Genomic DNA, 13,127 nt, shown 5'->3' with positions numbered 1-13,127 from the left:
GCACACAGCAAGCGCTCAATAAATACAACTGATTGATTGACTGATTCTCTCCTTCTCCAGCCCAGCCCACACCATCCATTCCTCTGTCGCTAACCTCCTCACTGTGCCTCATTCTCACCTGTCCTGCTGTCGACTCTCAGCCCACGTCCTGTCTCTGGTCTGGAATGGCCTCACTCCACACATCCTCCAAACTAGCTCTCTTCCTCCCTTCAAAGCCCTACTGAGAGCTCACCTCCTCCAGGAGGCCTTCCCAGCCTGATTCCCCCATTTTTCCTCTCCTCCTCGTTCTCCCCCCACATCACGTCCCTTCCCTTCTTCTGCTCTTCCCCTTCCCTCACCATTTGTATATATTTTTACGTATTTATTGATTTATGTATTTTATTAATGATGTGTATACAGCTATATATTCATTCTAATGGTATTGATACCTGTCTACTTGCTTTGTTTTGTTGTCTGTCTCCCCCTTCTAGGCTGTGAGCCCATTATTGGGAAGGGACCATCTCTATATGTTGCTGATTTGTACTTCCCATGCACTTAGTACAGTGCTCTGCACACAGTAAGCGCTCAATAAATACGATCGAATGAATAAATATGATTGAATGAATGAATCAATGAAATGCCTGGTCTAAGGACATTTTTCTGCCCTTTGTGGCCATGATTGCTGTTTGCAGTGTATAGCCCTGTTTTTCACTGTGCCACAGGCTTATTCTCTGAGGCTGTGTGACCATGGCTAGAAGCAAAAATCTTGTGGCAGGAAAGAGATTGGTTGTGTCCAGGGTAGGCAGCAGGAGTTCATGATTTGCAAGCTCACTGTGTCCTTGTTCATTTTTTTATTTTGACATTTTTAAATGGGATTCATTAAGTGCTTACTATGTACCAGGCACTGTACTGACAAATTAATCAGGTGGACACAGTCTGTGTCCCCTATGGGGCTCTGAGTGCCCATTATACATGAGGAAACTAAGGCAAGGAGATATTAAGTGACTTGTCCAAGGTCAAAGCGGACAAGCAGCGAAGACAGGATTAGAACCCAGGTCCATCTGACCCCTAGGTTCATGCTCTATCCATTAGGCCACAATTATTTTCAGCTGTATTTTCAGCTTCTCATCTCTCGAGAAAACACTATAAGGGTCAGGTTTCTGCCCTCCCTTATCCTTCAGAATCCCTTCAACTCCTGGGGAGAGCAGGAATCAGCTCTCCATTCTTCACAGACATATTTTAGCCCTTCTGAACTAAAATGCAACCAATAATACAAGCAACAAATCACCCCTTCTTTAGCTGCATTGACATGTCAAGTACTATCCAGATCATCTCCAGACAGTCTATGGAAGGTATTTTTTTTCAACCTGCCATTACTTTTGTCTTTTGCAGACCCAACCATTCTTGGCTGAGGCCAAGTCCACTGAGCACAGAGGAAAGTGTAAAGTTATTCAGGTATCTGTACAATTTAGACTTGCCCGAAATGGTTGGCAATTTCTGCAACGGCAAGAGTAGCATTGCCCAATTACACCTTTTTCATGACACTTCACTTCTCTGTGCCTCAGTTCTCTCATCTGTAAAATGGGGATTAAGACTGTAAGCCCCCCGTGGGACAACCTGATTACCTTGTATCTACCTCAGCGCTTAGAACAGTGCTTGGCACATAGTAAGCGCCTAACAAATACCATTATTATTATTATTATTATTATTATTACATCCTATCCTCCTCATTTTGCCATCAATTAGTTTTAGGTTAATGTGCATCTTTATATCCTAGAAGAAAGAATAATAATAATTAGGGTATTGATTTACTTCTTTCTGAGTGCTAAACTCTGGAGTAGATACAAAGTTATTGGGTTGGACACAGTCCCTGTCACCCCAGATTAACAATCTATTTTAACCCCATTTTACAGAAGGAACTGAGGCCTTCAGAATTTAAATGACTTGTCAAAGGTCCCAAAATTCGCTGGTAGTCAGAGAAATGTCATTGTCTCTAGTTACTCAGTCCTGGGTTCTCACTGGAATTATCTACCACAGAAAAAGCTGAGGGAGGGGATTAAGGATGATTTTCAAATAGATTAAAGGGATTAATAGAAATTGCATAGCATCAGTAGAATGTAAAGCAATTGTGAGCAAGAAATGTGTCATGCCTTCATTTTGCACTTCCAAAATGTCTTTTATGATGCACCTCAGCACTATGACCTAGCGTGTTTACCATCTCTGGTGTCTTGTACTCTCCCAAGCATTTAGTGTGTTGCTTAGAACAGTTCTTGGCACATAGTAAGCACTTAACAAATACCATCATCATCATATCATCATCTGCATATAGTAAGACCTCAATAGATGCCATTGAATGATTGGTTTATGTCCTAATAGAAAGAGCACATAACTGGCAGGAGAAGCAGTGTGGCCTAGTGGATACAGCATTCATTTATTCATTCAATTGTATTTATTGAGTGATTACTGTGTGCACAGCACTGTACAAGTGCTTGGAAAGTACAATTAGGCAACAGATACAGATAATACCTACCCAACAACGGGCTCACATTCTAGAAGGGGGGAGACAGACAACAAAACAAAACAAGTAGACAGACTTGGGCCAGGGAACCAGAAGGAGCTGGGTTCTCATTCCAACTCCACCGCTTTTCTGCTGTGCGACATTTGGCAAGTCACTTACCTTTTCTGGGGCTCAGTTACTTCATCCGTAAAAGGGGGATTAAGACTGTGTGCCCCAAGTGGGACATGGAATGTGTCCAACCTGATTAGCTTGTATCTATCGCAGCACTTAGAACAGTGCCTGGCACATTTGAAGTGCTTAACAAATACCATTAAAAAGTATAGAAAAACAAGTTCTAGATGCTGCTCTGCTCTGCCAGCTATTTTCTCCCTGCCTTATTTTTTCTCACCTTTAAAATGAGGATAAAATTCCTGCACTCCATCTTCTCAGAGTGTGAGCCCTATGCAGGACAGTGACTGTGTCCAGTACTATTAAGTTGAATGCATCCCAGTGCTTAGCACAGTACTTGGTACATAGTAGTCCATAATAAATACCATCATCATAATTAGTAGCACAAGACTGGAGGAAGACGAACCTGGTTCTAATCCTAGCTGATACTAGTCTGCTGCGAGACCTTGACCAGGTCGCTATCCTCTCTGGGTTTCAACTTCCTCATCAGTAATACCTCTCTCAGTGTCGCACCTGGAGAGTTTACAGCACTCTACCAGTCTCGACTAAGGGAGGGAGAGTCAAGCAGAGGCATATCCGTTCCATTCTTTGCTTGGCCAGTGGCTAGCAAGTGGAAGGCAATCTGCTACAAGCCAAAGCTCATCTGGGCTGGGCAACAGCGGATTGGGAGAGAGCCGAGGGTGGAGACTCAGGTTTACTGTGTGGAAGGAGGACATGGTCAATCACTTCTGTTTTTTTCACCAAGAAAACTCTATTGATCCACTGCTGGAACCATGGGAGATGGAGGTGGGGTATTTTGGGAGAGACGTGTCCATGGCCTCACTATGGGTCGGAGATTACTTGATAGTATAAAACAGGAAATTGAGAATAAAATGGATTTTGCATGTTGTGTGGAATAGTGATTTTGTCTGATTTGGTGAACCTATGACTCCAGCACCTAGTAAGCACTTAGTGAATGCCATGATTATTTTTGCTTAATTTACCACAGTGTTCTAGATGCCAAAGGAAATTTACAGATGTTGCAAAGCATAAACCCTTGAGAAACTTGCAGATTAACAAATGCTGAATAAATGTTCTTATCCCTTGCCCCCTCCTACCTCAACTTGCTACTCTCCTATTATCACCCAGGTCACACACTTTATTTTTCTAATGATAACCTTCTCACTGTACCTCCGTATCATCATCTCATCTATCTCACCACCAAACTCTGGCCCATGTCCCACCTCTGGCCTGGAATGCCTTCCCTCCTCAGATCCACCAGACAGTTACTCTCCCTGCCTTCAAAACCTTATTGAAGGCATATCTCCTCCAAGGGACCTTCCCTGACTAAGTCTTCCTTTTCTCTTCTCCCATTCTCATCTGCATCTCCCTTTATTCATCCCCGTCCCAGCCCCACAACATATATATATATATATATATCTTTATATATATATAAAGATATATATATATGTTATTTACTTATTTGTGTTAAAGTCTGTCTCCCGCTCTAGACTGTAAGCTCATTATGGGCAGGGAATGTCTTTTTCTATTGTTATATTGTACTCTCCCAAACCCTTCGTACAGTGTTCTGCACATAATAAGCACTCAATAAATACTATTGACTGACTGACTGCTCTTTATTTTCATTAAAGATGAGGTTAGGGGAAATGAACTTAGTCTGCTATGGAGTAATCACCTGCACACTAGCATACATTTACAGGCAGTGTTTGGAATAGGGTTTTGTGGAAGATTGGCATATACCCTTATGTGGAGGGGAAAGAAAAGGAAAGTGTCCTCTTTGGGGAAATGATTGAAGTGCAAACCTGGCCAGAGGCAGAGGGACTGGTTAGATGACATCTCAAAACCTTTCACACTTATGAATCTAAAGATCACAAAAAGCATTGCCTCTTTTTAGGGTATTGAAACTCCCACAGTTGAACTGTGAAATGACTGGTGAGGTTAATACCACTTGCTTAAAAACTAGAGCTCCTTGTTAATAATAAAAATATTAATAATAATATTTTTTAATCCCTTCATTTGTATCAGGGGCTGTACTAAACGGTGGAGTAGATATAAGACCATCAGTTCCCACATGGGGCTCACAGTCTAAGTAGGAGGAAGAACAGGTACTGAATCCCCATTCTGAAGATGAGGGAACTGAGGCTCATAGAAGTTGAGTTACTTTCATTCAATTGTATTTATTGAGGGCTTACTGTGTGCAGAACACTGTACTCAGCACTTATGAGAGTATACTATAACAATAAACAGACCCATTCCTTGCCCATAGCAAGCAGTCATACAGCAGAAAAGTGGAATAGTCAGGATTAGAACCCAGATCCTCTGAGCAATGGGGCCTAACCAGTGGAAAGAAAAGAGGGCTGAAAATCAAGAGACATGAGTTCTAATCCCAACTCCATTCATTCATTCAATCATATTTACTGAGCACTTACTGTTTGCAAAGCATTGTACTAAGGGCTTGGAAAGTAGAATTTGGCAACAGATAAAGACAATCCTTACCCAACAACGGGCTTCCCTTCTGTGTATCCTAGGGAAATTGACTTAATTTATCTGTGACTCCGTTTTCTCGTCTGTAAAAGGTGGTCTTAATACTTTATCATGTGCTGACGGGGGCACAACATTGTCCTAAGCACGTGAAACACATGTTCAAGAACCCTAGAACCCCTATTAATTCCTATCATGGAGTTTGTATTCTAGTGGACAATTTAAAGGTAGTTTTGTATCCTCTTAAGAGCTATGTCTCCATGTTAGGCATGAATATCTTTAATTTGTAAATAAAGCAAGTTCTACAAAGCATACTGGCGTCTTCCATACAGAGCTCAATTTACTTAATTCCATGTCATCCATCACTGTTGTCTGCTTAGGTTTCATTCTCATTGGGAAATGAGAGAGAATCAGATGAAGCCATCAACCTTGGATAAAGATGGGAACAAGGCCAATAACAATAGCAACAATAATGACAATAATAGTATTTGTAAAGTGCTTACTACATGACAAGCACTGTATTAAGCATTAGATAGAAGGTCATCAGGTCAAACATGGGCTCACCGTCCAAATAGGAGGGAGAACAAGTATTGAATTTCACAAATTTGAACTGAGGCACAGAGAAGTTGAGCCTATGGGCACACAGCGGGTAAGTGGTGGAGCCAGGATTAGAACCTAAGACCTCTGACACCCAGCCCCATGCTCTCTGCACTAGGCCAGACTGCTCCCCACGGCAATTTTATACCCTTCTAGGAAATGTTTCATTTCTTTAAACGTCTAATTTTGGTAAACACGAATTTATTCAATCATTAAAGAAATGCCAGTCCAATGCCTCAGCGGGAACTAGGTAAAAAGAAAAACTAAACTCTTAATTCTCTCAAAAATCAGTGAAAACTTTAAACCCTTTCCTATCTAGTCAAATGTTTATGGAAAGAGCACTTGTTTTGAATCAGTTCTTATCAATTAAATTATTCTCTGTCCCTCAATTTGTCCATCTTGCCGACTATCCCTTGCTTATGTCCTCCCTCTGGCTGAGAAGCAGTGTGGCTTAGTGGAAAGGGCCAACGTTTGGGAGTCAGAGGTTGTGGATTCTAATCCCGGCTCCTCCACGTCTCTGCTGTGTGATTTTGGGCAAGTCACTTAACTTCTCTATGCTTCAGTTACCTTATCTGTAAAATGGGGATTAAGACTGTGAACCCAACATGGGACAAGCTGATTACCTTTTATCTACCCACGTGCTTAGCACAGTGTTTGGCACATAGTAAGCACTTATCAAATACCACCATTATTATATATTTAAAAAAGTGGGGAAGCCAGGATGTTGTAGAGAAGCAGCGTGGCTCTGTGGAAAGAGCACGGGCTTTGGAGTCAGAGATCATGTGTTCAAACCCAGACTCTGCCAACTGTCAGCTGTGTGACTTTGGGCAAGTCACTTAACCTCTCTGGGCCTCAGTAACCTCATCTGTAAAATGGGGATTAAGACTGTGAGCCCCCGTGGGACAACCTCATCACCTAGTAACCTCCCCTGTGCTTAGAATAGTGCTTTGCATATAATGAGTGCTTAATAAATGCCATTATTATTATTATATTATTATTATTATTATCATTGTATGCAACAATGACTTACCAGATGGGTGAGGGCCTAGGGATGCCGCTGATATTGAGGTCTCTGAGATATCCTGTTCATTAATTCATTCAATAATATTTATTGAGCACTTACTGTGTGCAGAGCACTGTACTAAGCACTTGGGAAGTACAAATTGGCAACATATAGAGACGGTCCCTACCCAACAATGGGTTCACAGTCTAGTCTGTTCTGTGATGATAGGCAGTACCCTAGCTTTCTTTCTAGCACCCTCACAATTCACCCCACTGGGCATTTGGGCCCTGGATGAGAGAGTGTGGTTGCCTCACCCCAAACCAGGCTCACTGCTGCAAAAACCTGGCAGTTGGACAGAACTTCTCCTTTTAAATGTCGATGTTTGGGCAAAGGTCCCCTGCAAGGCCAGACCCACAAGCAGCTACACTACTGCATTTTCATGGACAAAGTGTGTGAGTGAAACTCGCAGTTGTGAACTTGGTCTCACTGTTGCACTTGGAAGTGCACTCTTTATTCTTCCCTTCCTCAGCCCCATAGCACTTATGTACCTATCCACATTTCATCTATATTACTATCTGTCACCCCCTCTAGACAGTAAGCTTGTTGCAGGCAATGTACTTGTCTACCAACTCTTATATTGTACTCTCCCAAGAGCTCAGTATAGTGTTCTGCATGCAGTAAGAGCTCAGTGAATACGATTGACTGATTGATACGACAGACCTCCACCCTCGACTCTCTCCCAGCAAGGGTGAGTTTTGACTTGTATCAGATTGCCTCCCACTCACTAGCCACTGGCCAAGCTAGGAATGAAATGGGTAGACCTCTGCTTTGCTCTCTCTCCCATAGTTGAGACTTGTAGAGGACTGTAAACTCTCCAGGTGCTATCATGAGAGGGGGAGAGGATATAAACTACCCATGATATAATTCAAACATGAAAACCAAAGAAAATTGATATAAATATAAACGATTGCTAAGGTAGGAAATATGGGGGCATGACCAGGAAGAGGAGGGATTAGTCAGTGGAATTCTTATTGGATTGAGTGATTTTTAAAAAGTGTTTTCAGGCTCCCCTCCTTAGCCAAATGCCACCTTCTTTCTGCTATCCGAGGTACATTCCTTCTTATCCAAACTAATCAATCACTCAGTAGTATTTATTGAATAATTACTCTGGGAAGAATGCTTTACTAAACATTTGGGAGAGTTTCATAGAGTCAGGTTGACATGCTCTCTGCTCTCAAGGTGTTTATAGTTAAGTTGGTGAGAAGACACTAGATAAAATCACATGCAAAAGAAACATCAGACAATAAAGGTGTGCAGGTAAGTGCTGTTGAGTGGAGAGGGTTTTGAAGTAAACAGGACCCAAGGATTCAGGTGATGCAGAAGTGCTGAAGTGGCAGTAGAGGAGGAAATGGAGGGAGGGGAAGAGGAGGGGAAAGTGGATTAATCAGGGAAGACCTCCAGGAGGAGATGTGATTTCAGAACAGCTTGTGAATGTGAAAGAGCAGAATGCTCCAGAAAGAAAGGAAGCCATGAGCAAGGGATCAAATCAGAAAGAGACAAGAATGAGGAACAGTAGGTTAAGTTGGCTTGGGAAGAGAAGAAGCATGAGAACCTGGCTAGGGGGAGAGGAATGAGATTGAGGGGAGAGAGGTGAATGTGTGCCTTAAAGCCAATACTCAAAAGTTTCTGTTCAATACTGAGGACTAGACTGTAGACTCTATACTGTATGCTCCTCCCTCTAAACTGTAAGCTGGTGGGCAGGGAATGTGGGTGTTTATTGTTATATTGTACTCTGCACAAGGTAAGCACTCAATAAATGTGATTGGCTGAATGAAATACAATTGAATGAATAAATGGAGAAGGAATGGTCAACCATTAGAGGATTGTGAGACATGGGTTGTAGGACAGTCTGTCTAGCTGCCCCCCACCTTCAGGAGTCAGGGAGGAAGAAGCCAGGTGAATCACTTCTTGATAACTCTCCCATAGGAAAGTGTAAATTCTAAACCATGCCAATTAGAGAGGATGGGGAGAAAGTGGAGGGTCCAGGAAGCTGAACAGACAACCCTCAGCCATCTCATAGGTGAGGTGGTGGTGGGATATGGGGGTAGCTCATGGTTTAGATCCTGTGAGGACACAGGCCATAAGTAAGATTGGAGAGGATCCCGGCTGTGAGTTGATACCCTGGAAGTTTGGGATCCAGCAGCTAAGACTCCAGATATGCTGTACCCCTGACAGACCATATGTCTCAACGACTTAAAAGGGGAGACTGGAACCTTAGATATAATGATTAAGCAGGGAAGAAAAGACCAGATAAACGTGAGCCCCGAGATGCTTACAGGAAGTTGATAGGGTCCTGTTGGGGGAACAAGATTGGGGGGGGGTCACATTTGTGCATTTTTATCACTTTTTATTGACATTTATTAAGCTCTTACTACGTGCAAAGCACTGTTCTAAGCGCTGGGGAGGTTACAAGATGATGAGGTTGTACCACGGCGTGCTCACAGTCTTCATCCCCATTTTACAGATGAAGGAACTAAGGCCCAGAGAAGTTAAGTGACTTGCCCAAAGTCACACAGCTGAAATTGGCGCAGCTGAGATTCGAACCCATGAACTCTGACTCCAAAGCCCGTGCTCTGAGCTGAAAGGTAAAGTTGCAGGAAGAAAAATCAAAATTGTACTCTTCAGTGCTACTTTACACTAAGATCTTCTGCAAAACCTACTGCTTTCTTGGAACATCTCTACCATGAAGCAACATGGAAATTTCTTTTCCTGCTCTGATCAGGCCAGGTAACCATGGTTACCCTAGCCAAGTATTAGTCAATCAATAATTTAATACTACTTACTGAGGCAGGAATTCAAAGCTCCAAAAGATAAAATTTAATCAGTCGTATTTATTGAGCACTTCCTGTGCGCAGGGTACTGTACTAAGTTCTTGGGAAAGTATAATAATAATGGCATTTATTAAGCACTTACTATGTGCAAAGCACTGTTCTAAGCACTGGGGAGGCTACAAGGTGATCAGGGTGTCCCACGGGGGCTCACAGTCTAAATCCCCATTTTACAGATGAGGTAACTGAGGCACAGAGAAGTGAAGGAACTTGTCCAAAGTCACACAGCTGACAATTGGTGGAGCCAGGATTTGAACCCATGACCTCTGACTCCAAAACCCGGGCTCTTTCCACTGAGCCATGCTGCTTCCCTGATGGAATGGTGGAATAGAGTAGGTAGACATGATACTTACCACTTGCAGCAACAATGAAGGCTAGTGAGGTCAAGTCTAGTCTCAGACCTGTCACTGGCTTGCTGTGTGAGTTTAAGCATGTAATAATAATTATAGCAGTGTTTGTTAGGAGCTATGCATTAAGTGACTTTTTCACTGAGAAGTAGTGTGACCTAGTCAAAAGAGCATGGGCGTCGGATGACCTGGGTTCTAATCCCCAGTCCTCCACTTGTCTGCTGTGTGACCTTGGGCAAATCAATTAATTTCTCGGTGCCTCATTTTCCTCAATTAAAAATGAGGGGATTTAATGCTCCTCCTTCCAACCTAGATAGTGAGCAACATGTTGGACAGGGACTGTGTTCAACCTGATAAACTTGCATCTACCCCGGCACTTAGAACAGTGCTTGACACATAGTAAGCACTTAATAAATACTATGAAAAAGAAGAAAACTGTAAGTTCGTGGTGGGCAAGGAACACATCTATCAGGTCTGTTACACTGTATTCTCCCAAGTGTTTAGTACTGTGCTCTGCACAAAGTAAGCACTCAATAAATAGGATTGATTCAGAGATGAGACACAGACCCTCTTCCTCACGGGCTCATTGTTTTAGGGGAAGGGAGAACAAGTGCTTATTCCCCATTTTATAGCTAAGGAGATTGAGGGAGAGAGAATTCAAGTAATTCTCAAAGTTACACAATAGACAAGTATTAGAGCTGGGATTACCACCTGGTTTTTATACTGTCCAAATCAGTGCTGTTTCTGCTAAACCACGCTGCTAGTCCAAGTTAAGAAGTTCAGTTACTTAACCTTTCTGGGTCTAGGGTTCCTCATCTGTAAAATGGGGATAAAATTCATGCATGATTGATTGATTGGTTGATTGAATGAATGATTTGCACACAGTAAGCGCTCAATAAATTCAGTTGAATGAGTGAATGAATGATAGATGGGAGGTGACATACGAGGGGGCAAGGTGATGCAGAGCTTTGGAGCTGACAGTGAGGAGTTTTTGCTTCATACAAAGGATGATAGGCAACCACTGGAGATTTTTTATTCTATTGATTTGCTCTTACTGATTCTATTGTGTGCAGACCACTGTACAAAGCACTTGGGAAAGGTCCAATGGGGTTGGTAGACATGATTCATTCATTCATTCATTTATTCAATCGTATTTATTGAGCACTGTACTAAGCACTTGGGAAATACAAATTGGCAACATATAGAGACAGTCCCTACACAAGAACAGGCTCAAAGTCTAGAAGGGGATACCTACCCTCAAAGAACTAGCAAGGTGACTCATTGGAAAGAGCATGGGTTTGGGAGTCAGAGGACATGGTTTCTAATCTGGGCTCTGCCTCTGTCTGCTGTGTGACCTTGGGCAATCCACTTAACTTCTCTGTGTCTCATTTACCTCATCTGTAAAACGGGGATTAAGATTGAGCCTCAGGTGGGACAACCTGATTACCTTGTATCTACCCCAGTGCATAGAATGGTGTTTGACACATAGTAAGCACTTAACAAATGCCATAATTATTATAGTATTATTATTATTAGCACAGTACTGATTTATTCACTCCATCTTTGGCCTTTCAATCTTTTTTTACATATCTACAGCTTTTATATTTATATTAACATCATTTTCCCCTCTAGACTGTCAGCTTGCTGTGGTCAGGGAACCACCTCTGCATCAAACAAAAACTCCTCACCATTGGGTTTAAAGCTCTCCATCACCTTGCCCCCTCCTACCTCACCTCGCTTCTCTCCTCCTACAATCCAGGCTGCACACTTCGCTCCTCTGGTGTTAACCTTCTCACTGTGCCCCAATCTCACCCATCTCCCTGCCAACTCCTGGCCCGCCTCCTACCTCTGGCCCAGACTGCCCTCCCACCTCAAGTCTGCCAAATAATTACTCTCCCCACTTCAACTGTCGGAGAGATTATGTTTACCAGCTCCATTGTATTGTACTCTTCCAAGTACTTAGTATAGTGTTCTGAACTCAATAAGAGCCAATAAATACCAATGATTGATAAATGGATTAATTAATATCCCCAATCTTCCCCTCTTCTTCCCAACTTTTCCTTCAGAAACTAGGTGGCTGTTGAGCAGGTATGACTTGGGATACTGGGAATTCATTGGCAAAGTGTTGTCTGAGGATGTGAGATTTGAGGAGAACTTTGAAGGTGGCTTGGGGCTGGGGTCTGGAAGATTTATGTGGAGAGGAAGGCCAATGAACAGCATGAGTAAGGGGTAGGAGGTGGACCAGATGTGGACAAGATGTGGGTGGCAGTTAGGAGCAACTGCTTGCATCTAATGTATGCATCTTAGTATATATTAAACACTTTCTGTGTGCAGAGCACTATACTGTACTGACAGGGAATAGGTAATAACATTAATAATGATGGTATTTGTTAAGCACTTACTATGTGCCAAGCAAGCACTGTTCTAAACACTGGGGAGGTTACAAGGTGATCAGGGTGTCCCACTGTGGGCTCACAGTTTTAAACCCCATTTTACAGATGAGGTAACTGAGGCACAGAGAAGTTAAGTGACTTGCCCAAAGTCACACAGCTGACAAGTGGAGGAGCTGGGATTTCAACCCCTGACCTCTGACTCCCAAGTCTGTACTCTTTCCATTAAGCCACACTGCTTCTCGATTTCACCTTCTTCACTTGTGCTTAGCACGTAGTAAGTGTTTAAAAGATACTACAGCTATTCTTTATTAGATATGATACAATCGTATTAGACAGTCTCCCTCGTATGCAAAGCTCACAGTAAGGAGGAGAAGGAACAATCGTTTGTATTTTTTGAGTGCTTACTGTGGACATAGCAATAATAATAATAATTATGGTATTTTTAAGGCTCGTTATGTACCAGGCCCTGTACTTAGAACTGGGGTAGATACAAGCTAATCAGGTTGGACACAGTCCCTGTCCCACATGGGGCTCACAGTCTTTTACAGATGAGATAGCTGAGGCACAGAGAAGTAAAGTAAATGGCCCATGGTCACACAGCAGACAGGTGGCAGAGCAGGACTTAGAACACGGGTCCTTCTGATTCCCAGAAACGGGCTCTATCCACCAGGCCACGCAGCTTCTCCAGTGCTGTAGTAAGCATTTGGGAGAATACAATCTAACAATATAAAATAATTGGTAGACGCATTCCCA

At 42.6% G+C, this 13,127-nt stretch overlaps 1 non-coding gene across 1 annotated transcript; it reads left to right on the top strand.

Annotated features, from left to right (window-relative positions):
• Positions 1-3,160: 3,160 nt before the first annotated feature.
• LOC119921725 lies at positions 3,161-3,298 on the top strand. Its single transcript, XR_005448580.1, has one exon. It is a non-coding gene; the product is annotated as a small nucleolar RNA SNORA7 (small nucleolar RNA).
• Positions 3,299-13,127: the final 9,829 nt, after the last annotated feature.

The sequence above is a fragment of the Tachyglossus aculeatus genome, assembly GCF_015852505.1.
Source record: "Tachyglossus aculeatus isolate mTacAcu1 chromosome 12 unlocalized genomic scaffold, mTacAcu1.pri SUPER_6_unloc_4, whole genome shotgun sequence".
In the NCBI taxonomy this organism is placed as follows: Eukaryota; Metazoa; Chordata; class Mammalia; order Monotremata; family Tachyglossidae; genus Tachyglossus; species Tachyglossus aculeatus.
The sequence above is the reverse complement of the archived record's forward strand: the minus strand, read 5'-3'. Positions and strand labels throughout refer to the sequence as shown.